The sequence below is a fragment of the Sebastes umbrosus genome, chromosome 16 (genome assembly GCF_015220745.1).
Source record: "Sebastes umbrosus isolate fSebUmb1 chromosome 16, fSebUmb1.pri, whole genome shotgun sequence".
Lineage (NCBI taxonomy): Eukaryota > Metazoa > Chordata > Actinopteri > Perciformes > Sebastidae > Sebastes > Sebastes umbrosus.
In genome coordinates this window covers 20,459,992-20,482,535 of record NC_051284.1, presented here as the reverse complement: position 1 = coordinate 20,482,535, position 22,544 = coordinate 20,459,992, and positions in this window count along the sequence as shown.

Genomic DNA, 22,544 nt, shown 5'->3' with positions numbered 1-22,544 from the left:
GAACGGAGGGATGAAGGGGCGGAGGGCTGGGAGAAAACACCTCACATCCCTCTTTAATCAGTCTTATTTTTTTTTCTTCTGCCTACAGGAAGCACCTGTAATCCATCTCCCCATTGTGGGATCGGTGCGGTAACGAGTGACATAAATGTTTTAGGAAGATTTAATTAATTGATTCAATGAGTGATAATAGCAGGCAGTATTTATCACAGGTGCATTCGCTTTCATGGCTTTGGAAGAGCCAACGGCAAAGTCAGCGTAGCGTGTGCAACTACCGCATTTCAAAAAGCAGTAAAACGTGTGATCAACTTTCAAAAAAAGTGGAATAATACATATAACATTTTTCTTTGGTTAAAAAGTTTTTGGGGGCACAAAAGGTATAGTTCAACAATACAACTATAAAGGGATTTGTATTTTACATATTTTTCAACAATGTTATCCTAGACCCATATTTCCTCATATTTGTCATTATTTTATATATATATTAGGGATATATAAAATCTAGGGCTATCAATCCATTAAAATACTTAAATATTAATGTGTTGACTTGACTATGACATGAAAAAACTGCATGTGATGATATAAATATTTAATCTTGATTAATTGCGTGATTGTCCATGATTAATCACGATTAAACGCAAATTAATTGCACATTTTTATCTGTTCAAAATGTACCTTGAAGGGATATTTGTAAAGTATTCAACACTCTTATCGACATGGGAGTAGGCAAATATGCTTGCTTTATGCAAACATATGTATATATTTATTATTGGAAATCAATTAACAACATAAAACAATGAAAAATATTGTCCAGAAACCCTCACAGGTACTGCATTTAGCATTAAAAAATATGCTCAAATCATAACATGGTAAACTCAAGCCCAACAGGCAACAGCAGCTGTCAGTGTGTCGGTGCGCAGACTTGACCATGACTTGCACAAAACTGCATGTGATTATCATAAAGTGGGCATGACTGTAAAGAGGAGACTTGTGGGTACCCATAGAGCCCATTTTCATTCACATATATTGAGGTCAGAGGTCAAGGGACCCCTTTGAAAATGGCCATGAATTACATGGCCAAAATTACATATACATATAACATTTTAACATTTTTTTCTTTTTAAGTTTTGCTCCAGTCGAGTGCATACGGTTAACTGCACTCTATCTACCCACTCCCTCCCTCTCTGACTAACTACAATGAGTGTTCTCGGGCCTGTGTGTGTATGCATAAAGTCAGTCACTGAGATATGAGTGTTGTAAGTGCACAGGGGATTAGCAGCTCAAACATTGATCACTGATAAGCTACAAAAAGGGGTCATGCGTCTCGTCACTGTCTTCTCTAAAGCGTTCTTCCTCTCAGCACTCAACTAAGCCGGGTTCTGTATGTAAAACAATACGGAAAAAAAGACGCATGATGAAATCCCTGTTTGACACAGCTCGCCAAGATCTCCCCCCCAGACAAAAACAAGCTATTACTATTAGTCAAAAGAGATCAAAGACATACTCCAGCTGAACACAGTGTTTGGGATTGCAGCCTCTGACAGCCATCTGCACTGGTAAGACGGGAACAAGCATTAGACATTGATAGCAAAAGGGGGTCCAAGTTTCAACGTCAGCTCTGATAAATTTGTGCAAGTTACACTTTACGTGGTAAGTGTGTGCAGAACGGGAAAGGGGGAGGGAGAGAAGGGAAGAAAAAGTGAAGATGGTAGAAAGTTTATAAGAAGATGAAGGGGGAAAATGAAAGGGGAAAGAGGAAGAGAGGTGTGGAGGGCTAGTGGGCGAGTTTAGATAAAGGATTGGTGTGAAAGACATGAGGGAAAACAGTAAGACTGCCCGTCCCTCGGTGAGACAAATTGGCAAGGAGTTCAGAGTAAGCAAACGTCTTCATCTCAAAGCCTGTGGAGCAACGGATGCCCAGGACAAATCAACACGTTGCACAGTTTGCCTGCATAAAACGCAAATACCATCGGCTTCAAAAAACTATGAGTTTTCCTTGGAGCATATGAGCAGGGGGTTTGCTCCTCTGGGTTTTACTGAATTGGTCTGCGAATCGATCACAAAAACAGCATTTCAAAGGGTTTGAGGAACCATGAAGTCTTTCTCTTTCCCAGACTTCAACAAAACAGACTCCAACATAGACAGCCCTGCAGACACTTGTGGCTGTGGGGTCCCAAAAGGCTTAAAGAAGTCTCTTGTCTTTTCACCACCAGTCATAAGAGCTCAGAGAAAACAGCAGTACATCAGTTTAGCTCTGTGCACCCAAAGACTGAGGAAGTTAGAAGTAGTAAACAGAGGAAAAAAAAAAGAAAAGGATTTGAGCAAAGACAGAGAAAGATGGGAGCCTATAGATAAAAAAAGGTTTGGACTCAAGCCCAACTCCGGAGAGAGTACGATTCAGATGATGTGGAGGAAGGGTGCCATATGTGTGCTGGTCACACTGACCAAGCTTGAACTATACATGCAGCAGCTTCGTTGGGACATGTGTTTTGGCTATCAGAGCCATTAAAATCCCATTACGTAGTGCAACAACAGAGATTGTAAGTCTTTCTGAGACTTTTAAGAATCATTCATCATGTAAATTTACCATGAATGATGTATTCGCACGCATAAAGATGCACTTTTGTTTGACATTTAAGGGCTCTGCGGCAATTTATCAGTTTCATAAATTGAGATGTAAAATGCACGACAGGACTTTTATGATTAATAAGAGAAGATTTAACTAGTGGGGAATGAAGGAAAATGACATTTTTCCAGACCGCTGAAGCTTTGCCACTTAGTAAAAAACAGAGAGAGGTCTTTGGTGACGTGTTCCTCATGTGGCTCGTCATTGTCAGTTCTTCAGTCATTACGAATGGTGTTGCATTCTTTACAGTGGAGGCTAATGGTGTCCTGACCCATGGGGGAGGAATGCCAACTCTCACCACAGCTGCACACTAAGGCCAAGAGCCAGAGTGGACTCTGGGGTCAAAGGTCACCCATGATGTGACTCGATCCTACACAATCAATGGACACAGGGTCCTGGCCTTTGGCAACAGTGCTCTTAATGGGATATAGCAACTGGACAAACGGTAAAGAGAAAACACTGACAGCACAATAACTTGTTTTTTGGAGAAAAAGAAGAAAGAAGCATAACATGAAGATGATCAAAATGTGTGTGTGCCCTATTTCATGAAAAAATCAAATAAATATAACCCTGTCTCCCACAAAATTACGTTCCCATCATAGACTGTATATAAGAAGTGGACGTAGTCACCGTGACGTCACCCATTGGTTTGTGGACTGCCGTTTTGAAGCCTCAAATTTGTCATCTTGGCCGTTGCCATCTTGCTTTTTTGCAAACAAAAGTGAGACGAGAGGGTGGAGCTAAGTACAACAGAACGCTGAATAAGACATTACTGTCTTACCATTTACTGAGGTAATAAATCAAGTGAGAAGTAGGCTCATTTTCTCATAGACTTCTAGACAATCTGACTTCTTTGTGCAACCAGAGGAGTTGCCCCCTGCTGGCTATTAGAAAGAATACACGTTTAAGGCACTTCAGCATTGGCTTCATTTTTCAGACCTGAAGTCTGGGGTTGTCCTGTTTTCGCCTTACAACTTTAACCCTTTCACAGTGTTTTCAGTTCATGCAAAAAACGAAGATGGCAACGGCCAAAATGCCAAACTCGAGGCTTCAAAACAGTAGTCCACAAACCAATGGGTAAGGTCGCGCTGACTACGTCCACTTCTTATTTACAGTCTATGTTTGTGATATGTCAAAGACGAACATAATCAGTGACAAAATGATGCAGTTTAGATGTATGGGAAACATAATTGTTAAGAGACAGGGCTGGATTCTGATGCACTAAATATGATAATTTACATTTTAGCAGGGGAATAAGAAAGCATACAACACACACACACACACACACACACCCATATGTGAATGGGTGTTTGACAGGCACGCTTCCATGACACTTTTCAAACAGGAAACAACAAATGGAGAACTTGCAGCGCTCATTAATTAGTATCGTAGCATATAAAACAGAACATTTTCTGTTTCTCATTAATTATTATTTACTGTATTTCTTCCACAGGAGGCATTACTCAGTTGACAACCAGTCAACTAAACAGATAATGAGCAATTTTTTGTTAAGTGTCTAGGATTGTTAGGTCATTAGGACTCAGGGTTGTGTGCGCACGAACCATTTTAATTGCAACCCCTGGACACAGGCATAAACTCTGTAAATAACCCAGCCACTTCGTTAATGTGTTCATCATTATCCCATTCCATCATCTGGACGGAAATAGCGTTTTGGTATTGCTTTAACCCCGAGGAGCTAGCTAAATAACAATTTATCAGAATGAACCAACTACTGAAATATTTTTTTACTAGTAAAAACTTAAGTGCCAGTGGACTCATAAATTTGGGTTTCCAAGCTGTGAGATTCGAGGAGGTTGTAAATGCCCATAAATGTGGAGTCACCTCCACAATGAGCAAGAGACAGAGCAACACAGGGAGAGCCTCTGCATCGGTCCATTTCACACTTCATAAAACAGCGACATATTTATTCCATTCATACTCGTATGTCCCTTCAACCAAGTAACGGCTGTACAACTCGAAATGATTCATTTGCTCAGTCGTTTTCCCCACTTAGTTCTGGGTTTTAAGTGCAAGTTTCAGAATACGGCATTGTGCGACAACGTTTTTACCTGATGTTTTTTATCTCACTGCAGGGAACGAGCAGGGAATTACCTCTTGCCCGTAACTACATTCTTTAAAAACCCAAACACACGCTGCTCCGAAAGAGGCCGTAAAAAAGTGCAGTGAAACGGCCTGGTAAATATCCCACCTCTGCTAGGGCAATTTACTAAACCTTGTAATACGCAGGAAAAAAAGAAGCATATAAACAGCTTTCTTTTTTTCCAAATTAGTCAACATTTTTATATAACGTTTTATGATAAGACATACAAAACTTAATCGGGAATATAATTCGCTCCTTTGAGAGGCATGCGGAGTCGAGGTCAAAAGGGTAAGCCTCAGGTAAATGGGAGGCGGTGGGAGTACACGGTGCTGGTTCTTATTCCTGTCTGATTTAAGAGAATCCATAGGGGGCCTGTGGTAAACACAGCAGGGACGTGAACCTTCAGGAGTGGGAGAATGAGGGGCTGGTGTTGTACTTAGGCTTCATATAATGACCAACAAGCCCCCCCTTCTTCTTCAATCCCCACATACCACCTCCCACTCCACCATTCCTGCTCCATTTCTATAGGTTTGACCACTAAAACCCTCATTCAACCTGTGTATACGAGGAACCTTTCTTTTCCCTCCACTCTTCTCCAGTTCAGTACTCCCTCGCTCCACTGAGAGGCAGGTCCCTTTCAGACGGCTGGCCGGGCTCCCGCTGCTTTATGGGAAGTATTGTGATCCCACAAGCTCTCTCAGGGGGGATCAGCACTTACGAGGGCCGATAGAGCTGCTGATTTGATCTTCTCTTCTTTCACAGCCCTTTCTCAAGTTTTCATCAAAACTTCTTGGCTCCGCTCGCCATGGGAAGCCTCGGCGCAAATGTGATTCACTGTGTCCGCGAAACAGACATCATCTGTGACAGTGGAGAGACACTGATGAGGACAGAGATACTAGAGAGAATAGGGGCTGAACTTCACATCAACCCAGCCACATGAAAGCAGTGGAACTCTAAATATTCAGCGATGCTTCAAACAGTTCTTCCAATATTTAAAAGCCATCCCCTCCCCACAGACAGTCATCCTCATTTTAGCGAGCGCCATGAATCATACGTGTGCCCTTGCAAGAGTTCAATCGCTTTAAAAGGGGCATTAAATAATCTATGAATTTAATCGATCTTTTTTAGCTTCCGAAGAATTCACAGATCCAAGGCGTAGTTTACAGTGGCCTGTAATTATCACTAATAATCAGTACTGAAGTTAGAGTACAACTTTCTTGTGGTAGTAGCTTTTAAATAGTCTAGTTATAACATCCATCAAATAATAATGTAGCATGTCAAACACAGTTTATTATGCATACTTTACATTACTGTCTGTTTTTCACACACTATGCCTCATTGGCATAGTGGTTTCACTTTTGGCAAAGTCATATTACTGTTGACTTACTTGTTGACTGTTGACTTGATGGCGTACAAATGACATGCTAAAAGCAAGAACAGCGATCTTATTGCACGCTAAATGCCTTGCAAATTATCGTGTCATTCATACGCCTTTTTCGTGCGATCGTGTTTGCTTGCTAACACTTCAGTCAATGGCGTTCACGGTTTTATTGCTGAATTAATATCCTTTGTGCTTGATTTTGAAGAATGTTCTGGAAAATGTGAAGGGGTTGGGGGTAAAATTGATACAGCATAGTAGCGTGATATTTTGCGTGGTAATATTGTATCGATACACGGACGTCAAGTATCGATCTTTTATTATATAAACTATTAACCTCTTAACAAAAAGACTGCCCACCGCCAGGCCCGGCCGCTAGTCTGTCTTTCAAAGGTTGTAGCAGGCTCAGTTTTAAAGCTAGAGTGAAGATACTGGTATCATATGAAACAAGAAAACTGAAGGAATCCATTGGTAACCATGTCATTTTAGCTTATTTGGGAAGCAAAGCTCCGAAGTTACGCTAAACTTTGATCAAGGAAAAAATGGCATGGCCATTTTCAAAGGGGTCCCTTGACCTCTGACCTCAAGATATGCGTTGAAATCACTGAGATGAACAGAGTGAAAACTGTATCTTATTAGATAAAACAGATGTTGACAAACTGCATAATTTGCAACATATCGCAAAATATTTAAATTAGCATTAAGATCGTATCATGATAATATCGTATCGTGATAATATTGTATCGTGAGGCGTATGGCGATTCCCAGCCCTATGCAACTGTGCTTCTTAATTGATTTATATATCAGCAGCATTGCCACACAACTGGAAGGGTTTGTTTATGGTAACAATGCTGCTGACAACATGACCTAGCATAGTGGCGGTGCGGAGGCGTTCTTCCAGAGATTACGACAGGAAGGTTTTAAAGCCACAAAGTAATAGTTGACTAATTAGTCAACGGGTCAACAACTTTTCCACCCACATTGTTCTGTGACAGTAAAAACTCTGCTCAGTGCACCTCTACAGGACGAGTGCTCCACAATGTCACTGAGTGAGGCAGCACAGACTTGTTGTATTGTGCTTTGATATCCTTGTGGATAACAGCAGAATGCAACAGTTATTGTAAACTGATAGTGAAGGCTTATGCGGGGAAATCCCATTGGCATGGCCGGCATTTACTGGTAAACCAAAACACAAAGCCAATAATCTCTGTGTCATTAAGAGTGATTTTCCTCCACTCAACCTAATGTGATGACAGAGATAAAACCATGTCGGTCTAACTGTACACGGGAGAACGAGAGGCGCTGTTAGCCAGACAAATAATGACAGTGCTAACATGAACTGACTCAACATTGTGCGTCCTCCTAATGGCAACACTGGCAGCAACAATTTGATTAACATGTGGGATGTATTAATGGGGATAATATAGTTTCTAAATTCCACTATCGAAGGTTTAACTGAGAATACTTTTTTAAAAAGCTGAATTTTAAGCAGCTGAGCACAAAAATCAAACGTGAAGAACACTTGACAGCAGAGAGGTTTTGCCCTTGCTGTATTTTCTTTTTAGGGAAATTTTATGGGGTCATTTAAATCGTCACGTAAGTCCATAACGATGTGTTCCAAAGCGCCTACCACCAGAGAAAAAGAGCCCTTAGACAGCACTTTTCACAAAGATAGCTTTTAACACGGCAATCAGTGGTTTGCTACACGGAGGGGTGCTGAGCGGGTCACGCATTCATTTTAGAAACAAGCGGAAAGTTGTCACACTTACCAGAGAGAGAAGCCCTAGCGTAATTAACACATTGGCAGATAACCCCTGCAATCTCCCCCGATACCGAGACTTCCGCTTCTCCTCACACAGGCCTGCACGATCGTCTCGGCTCCTTTGAGGGCCTTGTTAAACATGTTTGTTTTGCTTTTGACAGGTTTCTGTCACAGGGAGACAGAGACGGGGTACTCCAAAGGCCAACTATCTTCCCAGTTGTTCCGCAGTTTGTTTAGTTAGTCTCTGTTTCAGGAGCTTAATAGCTTCCTGTACTTTCTCATGCCTACATCAGAAGCTCTGTACAAACGCAGCTAAATGAGTCCGAGGATATCGCACGTCCGTGTTGGAGAAAAACTAGATTTTTCTCCCCGTGTGCCTTTGTTGTACTGTACGTTAATAATTCTGGAACGAGCCTCCGTTATCCCATGGTGCAACAGTCGCTTAATGTTTCATAAAACGTCATTTGGAAGTAATTCAGTAAGCACCCTCATGAAAAAGAGATGAAATACAGATTGCCATTGGGTATATTAACACCTGTCACATCAGACCAATATCATATTGCATTGGCGTAGTTGCACAGCTTTCTATTATTTTCTCGACTCCCAAAACATCACCTTACCTTCTCAATCTACCAATGTAATTACCTCATCAAATAAACTATCAACAAAGCCCCGCAAATAGGATTTGTGGAAGTGGGGAAAACTAAACAAAATAAAATAAAAAAAAGAGAAACATATCATCACATCCAACATATGTGAGACGTGTGACGTTTAGAAGTCAGGGGAGCAAAGCCTTGAGGGCATACAATCAATATTACATTTTCCATTGCCACCTTCATAGCTATTGTAAATGGCTTGTGTCAAAAATAATAACAGGTTGTATCAGGAACCTTGGGTTTGCAATTTCGCTTCTAGTGCTCGGAGGCCCCGCCGTCTGCTCGCCCTCCCTTTACTCCGGCACCACTGGGTGTTAATGACGCCGCGGTGGCAGACACTTCTCACACCACAGCTGACTTTCCCTTTCCTTCAGCCCATTCCTTATCTCTTTACTCCTGACACTTCTGAGAACTGCAGGGAAAAATGTGTATGTGTAAGAAAACGCTTAGTACTAGAGATGATTAGCCCTTTGTGCGTGTTTCGGCGCTCAGCCAGTAACATAGTATTATTAGCGGGGCTGGAGAGATTAAATCTATTCTCACTTCTGTTGTCATAGCACTCTGGGTAGCAATAAGCAAGATGAGATGCAGTAATATGCACACTACAGGGACAAACTCCTCTTCACTGGAATCAGAGCTACTTTAAGTTCTTCAGAGAGAGAGGTACTTAACTGAATTCCTTTTTTTCCAAAGATGAGTTGATTGCTTTATCTCATCCTGTTGACTTCTACACCCACACACAAAATACAATATGCTGAAGTCGCCAAAAACTTCACTCTCCTTTTAGCTCTGTTTTTGGTCTCTACCAACGCCTGAGAAAACTACCTGGCTCTTTAGCAGCTAAATGCTCCATTATGTTAAATGGGTGTACCTGGGTAGGTAGCATACAGCAACGTATCCTCATACAATAGTTTGTATAATATCTTACGAAAAGTTATTCCTAATTTTTTTCATTTTTCTTAAGAATGTACAGCAAAACGTGACGAATATCCAGCAACATGTGTCTATTTCTACTCATTGCATGTATACAGGATTTTCAAAATAAACTTCCGTCTTCAGAGGAAACAACTTAGTTAAGTTTAGGCCACAAAACTACTTGGTTAGGTTTAAGAAAATAGTGTGGTTTGGGTTAAAATAACTACAAAAGTGGTGTAACTTAAGTACGGAAGTTACGTGACAAATAAATCAACACTGACTTCTGGTGAGAAGTAGGCTAATTTTCTCATAGACTTCTATACAATCAGATTTTTTTTTGCAACCAGTGGAGTCGCCCCCTGCTGGCTATTAGAAATAATGCAAGTTTAAGGCACTTCCGCATTGGCTACACTTTTCAGACCCTGGAGGTTGCAACCTGGGAAGAACCCATTACATTTTGGAGCGGATCTGAATCACGGGACGGATACACAAATTATCTTTCACTGTTATTAACATTGTGAGATAGAGGATGGCCTTGGCGGCGGTCTGTGCTCTCCGAGTGCCCTTCTAGTTAATATAATGATATTGATTATAGCTGCTTTAATAGCTCACAAGCATCCAGATTTCCCAGGCTTCCTGTGCCTAATTTTCTATATCCAGAATTACTGTCCTGATTTCAAAGATAACATTGAAGAAAATGTCCAGTTCAGTTCTATTTCCAGTGAAAGTGGATACTACCATCACAAGGCTGGTCACAGCAACGCCCAGTATCATCATTTTTCTCAAAAATATGCATAGCTAAGGTGAGTTGTCACAAAAGAATGATGAAAGTTTTAGGTGAGGCAAACAATGTGATCAAATTTCCAGTCATGCTCAATCACATACGCTGAGTTTTGTGGGGATTTAATGCATGTCAAACCCTCCAATAGGCCTCTGTATCTTACAGAGATCATTTCTGCTGCAGAGACTCAAATAAGCACTGTCTGCTCCTTTCCAAAACAGTAGGCTGTCACACTTTCAGAAACATCCCCTGTGAGATGATGGTGTCCATCCCCTGCTATGTGATAAATGAGTTTCAGCAAAGAGTGCTATTGAGGTGTGCGGAAACCAAAAGTAATATAGTATGACAGGATGATGCCGAGGCCAATCATCACGTCGACAGACAGGAGCCTGGCAGCTCTGGCTTTTGTATGTGCAGCTCTTTTCCTTAAGGCTTTTATACCCATGCCTCTGTCTGTGCAGGGCTTTTAAATTGTTCTCGCTTATCTGAAGAGGAATCTGCAGGAAGTCACAGAATCCCAGCTTATCTTGGCTAATTGTGTGTGTGTGTGTGTGTGTGTGTGTGTGTGTGTGTGTGTGTGTAGGAAAGGAGGAGGGGACTTGAGAGGGTGCCAAATGCCGCAGGATGCAGCAGAGCACGTCGGGACAAGCGAGGCAGAGGAACCGGCAAAGACTGACAGACACAACACTAACATCTGACGGAAACAAACAACACAAGCGCGTACACAACAACGCCCATACAGAGACTGACGGAAACACCCAGGGCATAGGTGACATTTAATCCATCCATCACATTTGAGCCAAAAGGCAGATGTCAAGGATGCTCAAACCTTGTGTGCGCGCACTGTTTGGGGGGTAAATGTAAACACAGAGTTGATTAGTGACATGAAAGAATTTCAATAGAAGCAAAAAGATGCCGCCTAATGTAACATAAAGGGGTCGTTTGACAGAATTTGAAAAATGTTTCCTTGCCACATTTTCATTTAGAAAAGGCCATCACTCATCGGTTTGATGTCCAATAGCCGAGCACCGAAGGGATGTGCAGCGTCCAGTTGTGCAACATAAGAGATGGCTCCAAAGGGCGTCTTAAGGAGGTGATAAAAAGGTCCGTGACCTTCCACGAATGAAAGCTCCCCCCCTGATTTGTGAGCCACGGCCATGGAGAGTGTTGTTTGAGGGAGAGAGAGTGGGTGGTCTGTCACCGGGTTCATGCACCTCTCTCTCTACAAACAGCCCAAATTTACATCTTTTTAATGGCGGCCGTGTCCACTGGCTGTTGTAAATCAAGCGAGGGGTTTTAACCTCCAGGAGCCAGCAGGGGTTAATGCTGAGGGCAACGGCCACTGCTGTTTTGGCCTAGGACCGAGCAAATGGACGCCCTTGAAAACAACACGACTGTTAGAGGGCATTTGAGTTACTTTTGGCTTACGGTAGCTGGTGTATATATAGCATATCAATGAAAAAAACAGCTAGGGCTGTCAAAGTTAACGCGATAATAACGATTTTAACATCACTTAATTTCTTTAACACAATCTATCTTTTGGAGGTTGTAGCGGGCTCAGTTTTAAAGCTAGAGTGAATATACTGCTATCATATGAAACTAGAACCTAAATAATCCATTGGTACCAATCATGTCATACTAGCTTGTGGCGAAGGTGGTTTATTAACGCTCCAAACAAAAGGAAAACTGCCATGGCCATTTGCAAAGGGGTCCCTTGACCTCTGACCTCAAGATATGTGAATGAAAATGGGTTCTATGGGTACCCACGAGTCTCCCCTTTACAAACATGTCTACTTTATGATAATCACATGCAGTTTGGGGGCAAGTCATCGTCAAGTCAGCACACTGACACACTGACTGCTGTTGTTGCCTGTTGGGCTTGAGTTTGCCATGTTATGATTTGAGCATATTTTTATGCTAAATGCAGTACCTGTGAGGGTTTCTGGACAATATGTGTCATTGTTTTGTGTTGTTAATTGATTTCCAATAATACATATATACATTAATTTGCATAAAGCAATCATATTTGCTCACTTTAATGTTGATAAGTATGAGTATAAGTATTAAATACTTGAGAAATCTTCCTTTAAGGTACATTTTGAGCAATTAATCACAATTAAATACTTTAATCGATTGACAGCTCTAAAAAAAAAGTCAATGAAGAGCATGTGAAAATATGATTAAAATATAATAATGTACACAAACCAAACACACATCATACAAGACTTCAAATATAGCCTGTTTCAGTCAAATATAGATTCTCATACTGACAGCAAATAGTGAAGTAATGAATGTTTACCGTGAGCCTCTAAATGACGGAAGCCATGAATGAAATCCAGGAAACAATTGCGTTTGTTTTACCCTTTCCGCTCTATATTCATGCACAATACTTTTCCCCCACTGGCATTTTCCTCTGCCATCATAAAGGGCATTCACACATATAGTGAGATCTCCCGGGCACAAATGAGCAATCAGTGCAAGAGCAACACACCTGGTAAGGCTCAGTACTTCTCTGAAAGGCCATCGGCGCACCAGGAGAATTGGCTCGCTCGTAATTGAGATCCAGGCAGATTATTCTCATTTGATTGCCTAATGACCATCTGAATGAGATCCCTACCATAATAAGAGTCCTATTTGACCAGGCGCTGCAGGAGACCCAGGTGTCAATCAGACGCCGTCCTTCTGTCTTTGCATTATTAGAATTTTAAATGTCGCATGAATACAGACAACACAATCACAAGATGGTTGGGTTTCTGCTGGATTTTATCCTTGTGAAAACATATTAAATAATCTTTAGTGTTTGAATTGGAACAATTAGATTAAAACTAAATAGATTAAATAAAAAAGTATGTAGTATTCCTATGTTAAGACTGCTGAAAAGCCTAACTCATGACAATACTTTACAATGTAAAATGAGGGAAATTGTGATTGATTAGAGTTTTCCAAGTGGCAATTTTTGACCTGTCAAACAGTAATTCCCATTCGTCATTGCTTCATCAATGTTGATGGGGCTATTTCCGAACCAATTCTCCGAGCAGGAGAAACATGGGCTTGACCTTATGCAACAATATAAAACATGGCTTTCCCCCACCGCCATGATTCTCCGTCCACACGCAGCGGAGCTCAGATGAAGTTATCGATTACGCCTTCGCAAATATGGCGAGGTAAGGGAATGACACCGCACTTAGAGATCATTGCGCAAATGTACCCTAAATCACAGAAATGGAGGAGAGGTAGCCGCTGGCATGGACGCCGGCCAGTACCGAGGGCGAGTACTCGTGCATTCACTCAGTGTTTAATCAATGGATAAAACTGTCTATCCATTCACGTATTGATGTTTCCTATGACAACTGCTTATCCACGTAGAGCAGGGAGACACCAGAGGCCTTTCAATCATCCGGCCAGCTGAAGTGGGCGCTGAGAGGAAGAGGGTGGCGCATGAATCTCTAATACTGGATTCACGCCGCATGCTCAATTATTCCACCACCGGCGCCACGGTGCAACTTAAAGCAGAGGAGGAGTCAATCACCGAACACAGAGCGCAGGTTCTGCCCGACTCGGTCATTCCCCTTACAATGGCAGTTAATCAATATGGATCCACTCCTTTTGATCTGCTGCCTCTGACCGACAACAATCACTAACAGCGGTGTAATTGCAATGACCATAATGGCGCCCATTCATATCATCCCACACCGGAGAAGGAGGGATGAGAGATGACGTTCTGCCTCTCTCTTTGTGAACTTTCTCACACACACTTCTGCATCATCATGCTCTGTGGTATTGCGGTACAGACGCTCAGTCCAGTCACCTTATTAACGTCATGTTTAGACACATATCGACCAGACTGCAGTGGCGATCAATCTGTGGTAAGGAAAGACAATAATGCCGAGTTCATCCCTGCATTGTCTTATGTCTCTAAGGCACTTAACATGCGTCTCGTACTCGTGGAAATAATTTCCCAACTGCCATGCTCGGCAGCACTAAACGATTGAATTAATATCAATTAAATGTATTTGTTATTGACTATAAAGTAAACTATTTGGGACATTTTGCCAAGGGCAGCATATCATAAGCTCAAAATGAATGCAGACGTAGATTTATTGAGTGCTAAAAGGAGTCGTATATGATGATGGCAGCCCGCGCCCGTTCTAATAGGAACAGGATCACTTAGCGTTTGATGACTAATATGGCTTCTTAATCTCTTTGACGTCGTGAACCTGTGACAGATCTATGGGATGATGGAACAGACCGGTAACATAATAAAGGCGCCCTTCTTCTCACTCAGCATCTCTCATATTAATATTTTCATCCTGTAATAACTAAAAGCCATTTCATTACTCATTAATCAGTATCTGAAGCCGCCGCTTTCCAGTACACATGGAAATATGATCCCGCGATTTCACAGGAAGAGCAATGGGTAATGACCCCGCAGCTGGCGGGGGTAATAAAACACAGTGTGCATGTTGTCTGTCAAGAAAACTTACCTAGGCATACCAAAACAACAGGCCGGGCCAAAGTGATATACTAAACACAGACGTTGCATCGTCGTCCAGGCCTGTATGACAATCAATACTTAAAACAACAGCGAGAAAATATGTGGAATCAGCATCTGTGAAGTAAAAGAGCGACGCGATTGATTTGCAGAAAGGTTCGTTTGAGCATTCGAGGGATTTTAAACAGCGTGCAGATCGCTCGTCAAATCCATATCAAGCTGCGGGCTTATCAGTTTTGGTGTTTATTAAAGTGAATGATAAATAGGATAGGTCAGCATAAAAGAACGCCACCTGAAAATGGAGAGACATTGAATCTGATTTATGCGTATGGTCATCTGTGTCAAGAAGTTGTGTGTGTGCGCGTGTGTTTTCTTTGTGTGTCTTAAATCAATGGTCATCCCCTGATACAAGATGGCCTCATAAATCATTGTTTGTTGATCACTTGTCAGGGAGGCAGGGGCCTTATGGCGTTCTCCTAATTATTCCAGCTCACAGCACCGCTGGATGAATAGGGACAGGAACGCCAAAGCAAATCAAGGCGGAGGACTTTACAGAAATATGGCCATAAAGGTGGTTTAGTTTGGATGGATGGATGAGGTGGGGGGTTGGTGGGAAGTGTGTGTGTGGGTGGGTGTGTGGGTGGTGGGGTTGGGCAGGTTGGATTCCAGGGTGCACTGAAGTGAGAAATCTAGTGTATGAGATATCAGTCACGCAATTCCAATGTGCTAGGGGACTCTGTCATGACAGGAACAAGCCGGCTGCCTGATTGAAATTGGACAAAAACAACTAAATCGGATATTGTGACCATTCAATCACTTTGATGTCTTGTATCTCTCTTTAAACACAATTTGAACACATCTTCGTTGCCACTCGCTGTCGACTCCTCGGTGGTATTATTACCTTCATGGACAACAAGATCTCCGCAGTTCGGCTCTTGCGGCGTAATAATCCGTGACTGCCAGACCTGACAGAGATGGCTTTTTTTGTTGTTGTTGTTTTGTTTTGTTTTTTGCATGCTTGACTTAGTCGTGTTAAAGGGATTTCGGGTGATTTGAAATGGGGTTGCGTGATGTACTTATGATGTACGTAGGTGTATTACTTACAGTAGATGACGGCCGGTGTGCGCCCAGCTTGAAGAAGCAGACAGGAGTACCAACACCAGAGCAAAGCAATACAGCGCTGTGGACGGGGGGGAGAAAAACATAATTTAGACACATAAAAGAAAGGATCAACTTAAAAAAAAATGTACACTTAAACAATAAATAAATAAATAAATACGGTTGAAGATGCCTAGTGTACAGCAGTGGCCAACAAGAGAAGGTCCTGATTACACTGGGCGTCCCTCGGGGGTGAATGTGTGTAACTGCTATCCCTTTCGTACACACCTCATGTACGGCATATATTAGACCACAAGTTCAATCTACATTTAATCATTCACACCAGACTCTTGGTCAAAATACGAGGTCACTGCTGCTCACACAAGAACCCAGGCTCGCCGCCGTACTTCCGTACACATTGCGTCTGCATGCGGCTCACCTCTGCGGCAGGATGGTCGTGCGCTATTTTTACCGAGTGGTGAGATGAGGGACGCAACTGGGATCAAAAGAGGAGAGCTCATTGATTTTCAAAACCACATATTATGCCGCAAATATATATCAAAGGCAGCAGCCTGCGTGGCCTCTGTGATACGCTCAGCATGATTTAAACATGCTAAGGCCATGTTTAAGCCTCGAGCTAACACATTTTAACTCAGAGTAACGAGGTGTTACTGCCTCCACGCCTGCACACGGGAGCCACTGCAGGTAAAAAAAAGAAAAATCTAAATGGGTGTAAAGGGAAGAGTAATACAAGGAATTGTGCCACTGTGATTTGATGAATTATTAAACTCCTCTTTACAGATTTCTTAATTAGAAAGGGTAATCCAGTAATTAACATGAGGACCAGCTGGCTGCTACTGTATATCACTGAAACATATAATCTCACTTCCAGTATTACTGTGCCGCTGCAAGTTCCCCGCTCATAAAAACTCACTAATAATCCCATTAAGTCTTACTACAGAAACTATACTCCACTCATCTTTTAAGCGCCCAGCCACAACCGTGTAATTGCGGTGCATTTAAAGCAATTTGGTCAGTGGCGACAGAAACCTGCTTACTGCTGAAAAGTTAATGACACTGAAAGCCAATACTATACCCCGACCACTTAGTCCTACCGTTTGACAGCATTTGTCATTACACAGTTCCTTACGCAAAAACTGGATTTTACATTTCCCACGTTTGCTCTTAAAGGGACAGTTCGGGTGTATTGAAGTGGGGTTGTATGAGGTACTTATCCATAGTACATGTATTACCTACAGTAGATGACGGTTGGCGTGCCCACAGCATTGAGAAACAAACAGGAGCACCGGAGCAAAGCAATGCAGTGCTGTGGACGGAGACTGCAGAAAAACTTATTTTAGCCACCTAAAAGGAAAGCCTCACCTAAAAAAAATGATAACAGTTGAAGTGTACGCTATATTTAGAATATTTTTGCTGGTTTACCTTGCCGTGAGACAGCTATAGAGTTTCTGACGGGGAACTGAAGCTATTATCTATGCTCTCACCAAGGCAACCAGACTCCATTGAAAAAAACAGTAATTTTACCTCTGGAGTTGCTGGTCTACCACTGCCTCCATCGGCTGGTTTGTTTATGCTATTGTGTGACTATTGGTGAATCAAAACTTACCAAAGTCACACAATAACACAAACAAACTAACTCTGCGAGGTAAAATTACAGGTTTTTTCAACAGAGACTGGTGGTTTTGGCGAGAGCATAGATGGATACAACGGCTTCAGTTCCCCATCGAAAAGCGCTGTCTCACTGCAAGGTAAACCGGCATTAATATTCTAAACATAGCGTATACTTAAGCTGGTATTGACTTGTTTAGGTGAGCCTTTCTTTTAGATTGCTAAAATACGTTTTGCTGCCGGCCCCGTCCACAGCGGTACATTGCTTTGCTCTCATATGATAACTCTGTTTCTCCAAGCTGGGGGCGTGCTGACCGCCATCTACTGTAGGTATTACACTGATTATGGATAAGTACCTCACACAACCCCACTTTAAAACACCCGAACAATCCCTTTAAATTAAAATGAAAGAACTGTATCAGTAATTGAGGAGGCAGTAGACAATACAACTAAAACACACATAGAAAAAATATACTCATGTAAAATTAAAAGGTATATAGTGTTTTGGAATAAACTAGAAATATGTGTGTCTGAAATGAACCTGTCTGTGGTCCGTCTGTGTGTTTCAGTTGTACGGTATAATGTATGAGAGAAAAATAACTCTATTCTGTAGGGTCTAAGATTAGCAATCCGTGATTTCATCAGGTCCAATATGAAATATCCGAAGGAGGAAAATGTAGGTCATCCAGAACACCGTCAAACAGCAGCACACAGGCAGCAGCATGCAGGCCCACGTTTGTCTCCCGCGTCTGTGAGGACATTCTCAACCGCCTGTGGGTATTTGTAATGACCCAGTGACAGCATTTCTCTGCTGGCGGCTGAGGTGCTCAACGAAATGAATAACTCTGACCAGCCAGGAGAGAAGAGTGTGTGTGTCAGCGGTGTTTGTGTGTATCAGTAGGGCTACATGTCACATCTCCTCAGACACTATAGCTCCAGTCCCCACCGGCTACAAACAATCTACACAAACCCAGAACCTCCCACGGAGGCTGTGCGCGCCACATATGTGGCAGCAGCGCGTGAAAATGTGTCTCTACACTGTCCTTGCTTGTCGCCTTGACCGGGCCACATGTTCCTCTGGTTTAGGCCTCAAAGTCTGCGTCGTGATGGGAACGCTGGGGAGACAATAAAATCCACCAACACGAATCCCGCCGGGAGGAGACGGGAGCTGCCGACTGTGTGCTTAACTCCCAGAAATACAGATTTACTTGCTTGTGCCCTGACAAGCTTTAAGATGTAGCTTTTGGGTGTGCTGTATTTTTCATGAACATAACATTTCTCCATAATGGATATAGATTCAGCATGATGCATATGAATTGTTCATCCGCACACATATGAATTATTCAACAGTGTGATTCGTTTTGCCCTTTTTTTTTTGGGTTCAACATGCACTGGAGGGCATAGGGGGAGGGAAGTTTTTGAAGTCCCACTCAGCTCCTGGCACATTTTAGTCTCTCCATCTCTTACAATAACATCTGAAGTTGTCTCTGCATGTATACTCGGACAGAGCCATTCAAATTTACATGCAGTTAATGGACTTTTTGGCAGGAGTTGTCATTTTATAGATGCAATCCGGAGAGGGCTTTACTTTCTCTGAGTGCTAATCAGTGAGGTCTGACAATTGTTTGATATTTCTGGTTTGGTAAAATATGTATTGCTTTACCAGAAAGTACAAGATTATTCAGAAAACTACATGGCGCTATGATTTGGAGTAAATGTTTTACACAATTGCTCGACGTATAATTCATTACGCTGCAAGTCGGTGTGATTTGTCACAATATTTTTCATTGTCTCAATGACTGGAAATGTATATCAACATTTCAACTTGACTGATTGCTGAGCATAATCGCATTTAGTTCTACAAAAGCACCTCAAAAACATCTGTTTTTCAAGAATATTCCTCTCATCAGTTTTCCTAACAAACTTACAGAGCGTTTTATTACAGACTAATGCTCAAAACGACTCCGAATGTAAATCAAGTCTGCTTAGCTCCATCCACATTCATAATTAATTCTGGAAGGGGTTTGTGTTATGTTCTGCACGTAGACCGTGTGTTGAGGAGGAGGCAGGGGGGCCCCCGCTATCAAAAAACCTTGCAGGATAGCAATCATTAGAACCTTAGCCCCCCCTGGTAAGCAAGCCATGCTTCCTGTATCGGGCCCCAGAGGATTCAGTGTGCTAATTATTTACTGAAGCAGCAAAGACTATCAAATGAGACCCTGCGTCGAGTCTGACTGTGAGGGGGGTACCCTGACAGTGTAACCTGGGTAACATGCAAATAGACGGAGAGAGAGAGAGAGAGGGGGAGAGGGAGGAAACACAGTGTATAATGGTCAGAGTGCGTTGGAGGAGTCGAGGTTCACTGGTGAGTCAGGAAAGGTGGGGCCGCGGAGGGGCACAGCAGCACAGTATTAGATTTCAGATGCATATGAATGACCAACTGCTGGCTCGGCTCTAGCTTTAGGGGGAAATTGCATGGGCTCCCCCTTGAGCTAGCAGTTTTGAATCTAGATTACTGCCTGACTTAATCCCGGGGTGGAGAGGCAGGGGGTCATGAATGTCTGTTGTTGGTATCATTAAAGTGAGTTGCAGAAGAGCAGGATCCTTCTCCTTAACTGAGTTTTATTACAACTACCATGTGCCACGATCACAACCAGCATACTCAATACTCAGCTTGATTCTTCATCTCGCTAGCCCCCCCCCCGCCCCAAAACAAACAAAATATTATAAGAGCTGACACACGCACACAATCTCTGACTCCAAAATCGGGGGAGGGAGGTACCGCTGGGGTCTTAAATCCATGCATCTGGGCAAAAAGCCAAACAGACTCTCCTCTCCAGATCACACACATGCAATAAGAGAACAAGTGAGCTCTAATAATATACTATAATACACTCCATTTGATTAGAGGGCAACAACATTATCTGTTCAACAACCACATATAAACACATATGGACTACTGGATTATCTAAAGCTGTAAAAACTAAACCGAATGATTGGAACTTCGTAAAAACACACTCTCACACTCTGATGTGGATTAATATGTGATTTACAAACATGCTGCATGCATTATGACCCATTATGACCCTGTTGGACTAACACGGTGGGCTTTTTCTTCTTGGAAAGATCAAGGGTCTCCTGCAGCTGCTAGAAAGCTCTAAAATAAATATCTAGAGTCACAATTAATTCCCAACAAGGTTATGTAAATCCTAGAGCTGTCTAAGTTAACGCAATAATAACTATTAAGGCAAATTTGTTTTAACGCCACTAATTTCTATAACGCATTAACGCAACTTGCGATTTTTAAGATGCAGGGGGCTCAGTTTTAAAGCTTGAGTGAAGATACTGCTATCATATGAAACTAAAAAACCTAAGGAATCCATTGGTACCAACCACGTCATACTAGTTTTTCACAAAGGAGGCTAAATTTTGGTGAGCAAAAACTGGCATGGCCATTTCCAAAGGGGTCCCTTGACCTCTGACCTCAAGATATGTGAATGAAAATGGGTTCTATGGGTACCCACGAGTCTCCCCTTTACAGACATGCCCACTTTATGATAATCACATGCAGTTTGGGGCAAGTCATAGTCAAGTCAGCACACTGACACACTGACAGCTGCTGTTACCTGTTGGGCTGCAGTTTGCCATGTTATGATTTGAACATATTTTTTATGCTAAATGCAGTACCTGTGAGGGTTTCTGGACAATATTTGTCAGTGTTTTATGTTGTTAATTGATTTCCAATAATAAATATATACATATGTTTGCATAAAACAAGCATATTTGACCACTACCATATTGATAATTTCCCCAAATGTCCCCACTGCGGGACTAATAAAGGAATATCTTATCTTATCTTATCTTATAAGAGTATTAAATACTTGACATTAAGGTACATTTTGAACAGATAAAAAAAATGTGTGATTAATCATGATTAACTATGGACAATCATGCGATTTGATTAACAGCCCTAGTAAATCTTAAACTGACGACATTCAGGCCAACCAACTTGCTCTCTAAACAGAGTTAGATGTCATTACAAGTTCCCTCTGATTACACTGAGACAATTATTGTGGCATTTTTGAAACCCGAAAAAGCTCAATTTATTTTTTCTCTCTCACACATTGAGTGGTGCACATAGCACATATTGAATAAACCTGCAAAATGTCACCCAGGACACTCTCACTCAATTAACAGAATACTCTATAGAGTTGGTTTGAAAAGGGAAGCAGGTGTGCAGCAGAGTTCCTGCCCCCTCAACAGATAATTCACATGACGGATGCGCGACCTCCAGCAGCTCCCCACAACAACAACAAAAAAAAAAGTGACCTTCTCCCAATGAGATCTTACCACGCGTCAGAACATATTCTGGGAGGGGTGATTGAACTGTTTGTTTCCGCGTCGACGAGACAATAGCACCGCCAGCTTAAAACCGCTCTCGACGACCTGCTGTGATCTGCTTTCAGAGCTGCAAACTTCTTTTCAATGTCTCATTGCCTTCGCTAAATAATGAAAAACTGTGATGAGGTTGTGAATGGAAAATTAGGCAGCAGCGGACCGTGTGGGTTACTTGCTTCCAGCTACACACTTATTATCTGTTACACCGCCTGTTTTGTATCCAAACCACATCACAAGTGAAGTTTAACTCTGGTTCATATGAACGACACTTTTTCCACTCTCTTTCTAAATGAGTGTGTGCACATGTGTGTATCTGCCAGAGTGCTAAAACACCATGAGGGAATTGGGCCTTCGCCACCCCTCCTTTTCTCACAAATGTGAAGGGATAGTAAATATCAGTGCAGCAGATGGGGCCGATGCTCCCTCTCTGCCTCCCTCCCATACACTGGGAGGGCAGAGCAAATGGATAGCCATCAACAGCAGCAGGAGTCGCCCCAGGCCAAGACTGGAGTAGAGGACACAGGCACCGGACTGTTGCTCAGGCGGGCAATTTTACAGACAAATTCTCCCTGACTATCAGCCAGTGAACTGCACAACATTAGGAATAAGCACTTAAAAGGTCATTATGTGTAAGACGTCATGGTAGACGGGTGTCCTAGAATTAAACATGTCGTTTTCCCCATCTGGATTCATAAGATAATAAATTATATT